The sequence below is a fragment of the Mastomys coucha genome, unplaced genomic scaffold (genome assembly GCF_008632895.1).
Source record: "Mastomys coucha isolate ucsf_1 unplaced genomic scaffold, UCSF_Mcou_1 pScaffold7, whole genome shotgun sequence".
In the NCBI taxonomy this organism is placed as follows: Eukaryota; Metazoa; Chordata; class Mammalia; order Rodentia; family Muridae; genus Mastomys; species Mastomys coucha.
In genome coordinates, this window is record NW_022196913.1 from 74,815,509 (window position 1) to 74,820,040 (window position 4,532).

Below are 4,532 nucleotides of genomic sequence, written 5' to 3' on the forward strand. Positions count from 1 at the left end.
AAAAAAAAAAAAAAAAAGAATTTGGGGCTTTTGCTTTTCTAGGAAGTGTAATGAGCATGGAAGAGGGAAGAGTGGGGAAACACTGAGGAGATAAACTGATGCATGTAAAGGCCTGTGCAGTGTAAATCAGGAAACTGCTTTGCAGAAAGAGCCAGGGACCAGAATTGGGGATAATTCCTTTGAAAGTTGCAGACAAGTTCATTTTGATGAGTCCAAGCTACTCTCCTAGGATGTTTACCCAAAAGTGCCTGAGGTCAGCCAGGCTTCTTACCTGTTAGAGCGTCTCATACAGTCTGCCCCATACTCAGCCATGTGTGTGTCCTGCATATTTAGTTTTTTATTTATTCTTTCTCCTTCTTGCTATCTACAAATGATTTATCTTCCCATCAGAATCAGCAAACTCAAGGCTACTGTTTGTGGGCATCTCTGTAGAACACGGTGTACTGTTGTCACCATCTCTCCAGCTGGTGCTGATGCTGTGTTCACTCAGGCTATGAAGACAATCCAGGGTTGTCAGAAAGCTATGGAATGTGTACATCATGAGAAAAAATACATTTTAAAACACATTTCAAGTCTTTGGTGGCAACCCAAGGTATTGACTAATTTTTTATTACAATTCCAAGTTTCCTGAAGTCAAGAACTGTGTGAGGACTTTCCTGATCGTGGTCCCCAACTTTCTCTCATCACGGAAGCAATTCATTAATACTAATAAATTAAGTATATTCTATAGGGTAACAAAACCATGTTATAATCCATTTATTATTGTTATACACACTTATTTGTGTGTGATGAGGAATATATATGTTAATAGCTACTTTATCAAGAAGTGGCCAGTATGTTTACCCTACTGAAAGTTAATGAGCTAATTGTTGAGCTTTAACATATTCTGTGAACAGTAGACCGCTTAGAATGAAGTTCTTGAATGTTTAGATAAGATTAAAGTATATTATGAATTTAGAGTTTATATTAATTTTATTTTTTTACTATTTTAGTGAATGTGTGTGTGTTTAAGTTAGTTTTTCCCCAGAAATTTTTTTTCTTTTTGTTTGTTTTTCGAGACAGGGTTTCTCTGTGTAGCCCTGGCTGTCCCAGAACTCACTCTGTTGACCAGGTGGGCCTTGAACTCAGAAATCTGCCTGCCTCTGCCTTCCAAATACTGGGATTAATGGTGTGCGCTACCACTGCCTGGCCAGAAGTTTTTAATATATCAGTACCACTCTTCTTTTGGGAAGAATGTGATCTTGAAAAATGTCATATTATACACCTGCATTTGCTTGAAACCTGGTAGCTTGATAAATTGATAAGATAACTGGGTCATATGTTAAGTTTTCTAAAAAACCAACCCAAACAGAGATTCTGATAAAAGAATGTTACACATTTCCTTTTAAACACTAAAAAGTATTTTCCAGGGCTCTTAAATTACCATATTCTGATACCAAGGGAAAATAAAATCTGGACTTAAAGTTTTGTTTGTACTTAGAGGTTTTCCGGACAGGAAGGAGCCTTGATGCAGTGCATTAGCCACAATACCAGTGGGGCAGTACAGGTGAAGACTACAGCTGTGCCCGCACCACAGTACAGCACAACTGCATGCCAGAATACTTCCTGTGCAGAAATAGAGTTTGCTTAACTTTGTTTCCCAAGAGTAGATCATAGTAAAATGTTATAAAATCATGATTTCCTGCATTTGAATACTTGTGGCTTCTCAACTGGTTCCAATATTATAAGGGTGTGTGTGTGTGTGTGTGTGTGTGTGTGTGTGTGTGTGTGTGTGTTTCCATATCCATACCCATGTGACTTCCATTAGCTGATGATGTATAAAAGCTTTTCCTTCTTTAAAAAAAAAAAGACTAAAAGGCAGATACATGTAAAAATATAAGCAGAAGCATTAGACATTAAAAACATTTACATTTTACCTCACTGAATGATGTTTACAATGAAGTGGAAAGATAAAATAAGCAGATTTCATGGTCAAAATACATTCTTATTACCTATTAAAAACTATGCTCAATTTTCATAATTCTGTGTGATTACTATGCCTCCTTCTCTGCATTATAAATAACTGCATGTAAAAAATAGTCTTTATTTTCAAAAAAGTAAGCCCAAACACACTTATAACTACAAATGCCTATCATTGTATAGGAGCAAAGCTAGTTTTAACTTAATAACATTTCAACATTTCTGCTGCTGTGTGCTCATCATATTTCTATAAATACCTCATCTCTGGGTCACTGGGAAAGCCATCTTGGGCTCAGATCTCAGCTTCAGTCCTTCACCTGTCCATCTGCTTTCTCTCTTCAGCCATTGCTTACCTACTTCTCTTGTCTTCCTAGTGTTCTCTGTTAGGGATAGATTCAGTCTTAACCACCACGTTCATGCTGTCATAAATGCAGCATATACAATTCTACATTTTAATGCAGTAAAAATAATAGTTGTTATCAAAGTAAGAATTTGACAGCAAATACTCTATCAAAGGTACTAGGAACTTCCTGGTACAAAAAGGGACTCCACCCCTGGGGATATGCATAAAACACAACTAGAGATAATTGGTTAATTTTGAAGTTACCTGGAATCAGTGAAAGGCAGAATAAACGGTAAACTCATCAAAAACCTTAAGAGGAAACCCTGGGTAATAAGAACTCCATGGAGTTTTCAGTGCTGTATTTCCTCTGGCATAGGTCCGTTCTCATGCTCAGGACTGTGTGTATAATCAGGAACAACTTAATAAGGACCCACACTCTAACCTGTATCCATGAGGTTCTGTGTAAGGAAGTGGAGGCTAAGATGGAGTGGATGGTATGCCCAAGCAGGTTCAAGGAGCCTTTAACACATAACTAGAAGCTTTTTGGTACCCAGTCTTTCAGGAAATGTCTGCTTAATCATGAAGTAACCACTGAGCTAACCAAGCAGAGACTCTAATGGCTACACAACTGTATTAGTAAATTTCCATTATCAAAACAAAACAACAGAGACAGATCATTTATAGAAATAACAGTTTTTACTCAGATCAGTTTTGGAGGCTCAAGGGCATAATAGTAGCATTTATTCAGGTATGGTGAGAGCTCAGGTGATCATGTCTGAATACAGAAATTCAAGAGAGAGGGGAGGCCAGGATAGGCTTTCATAACAACCTTATCCATCTGAAGACACTCCAGTGACCTAAGGACCATGCTCCACATTTTGAAAATTCAGCAGCTTTATAGCATCATACTGAGGACCAAGGTTACCCTATGTGAAACTTTACAGGGACAAAATCATCCAAACTTAGCAGAGACTGCAAACCTCACAAGTCTAGTTCATAACTAGCAGCAAGTACTATTGCAGTGGGAAGGACAGAAGGCCATGCTGAAGGGCCAGATCCGATTCTCACAGTTAATATTGTTTATTACTATTTAAAATATTAAAGTGCCAAGCTTTCAGCAAAAACTCATGAGAAATACAGAGATAAGGAAGTATGTCCTCAGACTGGAGGTAAAGGCAGTCAGTAAAAATGGTCTCTGAGCAACCTTCAATGAACACTTGAGGCAGGATTGGCATTGGTGGGCGGGGCAGAGAGGAGACCAGAATGTCTTTGCCTCCTGGGACTCACCTGATAAACAGCAGCACCTTCCCTGCTTTCATGCAATGCTGGGACATGGGAGGCCCTCATGCTCACACTGAACTCTTTCCCCATCCCACTAGTCACACACAAACCATCTCCGAAAATGTGTGCAAGAAGTAGCTATGTCTAAAGAAGTAAAAGGAGACATAAGAATGATGGCTCACCAAATAGGTAATACTCAGAAAGAGAAATATAAATAGAACATTTCTTGTCTGAAATTTAGGGTAAGAAGGATTTCAGATTTGGAGGCTGTATATTATTTTTTTTGACCTTTACATCATACTTTTTTTTTAAACTTTTGTTGCATTATGATGAGAAAAGTTACATGATTTCAATTTATCTGAATTTGTTAACATTTAAAAACATATTTTAATTAAATAGAATTGAATCACATTCTTGTTCCCCTTTTCTAAGACTGCTCCTCCCATAGACCCCCCCCCTTCAATACCTCCAATATGGTTTTTGTCGTATTCCTTAAAATTTATAAAATATTATAACAATAAAAATAAGTATTATAAAAGCTGTTTGATATAAAAGAACAATCTAACAGTCTTATGTAGATGCTCGTCTACAGCAATAGTGAAAATACATTTCTCTCGATATAAATTTTAAATAATTCCAAACATATTAGCTGTATACTTAAAAATAATACATCACTACTAGTATTTTCTTAAATCAACATGAGTATATAAAGTCTTTTTGTTTGTTTGTTTGTTTTGTATTTAGTAGAGTTTAAAATCTTGGCTCTTACTGTGGTACAAGCCCAAAATAAGAACAATTTTTAGATATTGGGTTTCATTGTAATAAGGCTGCATTTCAATGACCCTCACATCAAAAGGATTTTACCTCCATCGTAGCTAAGGTGAGAGTTGATAGTTCTGCTGCACCAAGAAATGTATTGTAGGCTCGATTTTTGGATACAGACTTCCTG

The 4,532-nt window shown here is 36.9% G+C and overlaps 1 protein-coding gene and 1 long non-coding RNA gene across 5 annotated transcripts in view; one reads left to right on the plus strand and one right to left on the minus strand.

The window, feature by feature from the left end:
• The window catches only part of Vps13b (vacuolar protein sorting 13 homolog B), a 564,858-nt gene that overhangs the window by 445,469 nt on the left and 114,857 nt on the right, over positions 1 to 4,532 (plus strand). The gene's annotated exons all lie outside the window — the stretch shown is intronic.
• The window catches only part of LOC116082441, a 16,206-nt gene continuing 13,901 nt past the window's right edge, over positions 2,228 to 4,532 (minus strand). The window contains exon 3 of the long non-coding RNA XR_004115308.1: positions 2,228 to 2,339. This is a non-coding gene — a long non-coding RNA (uncharacterized LOC116082441). The remainder of the gene's footprint in view (positions 2,340 to 4,532) is intronic.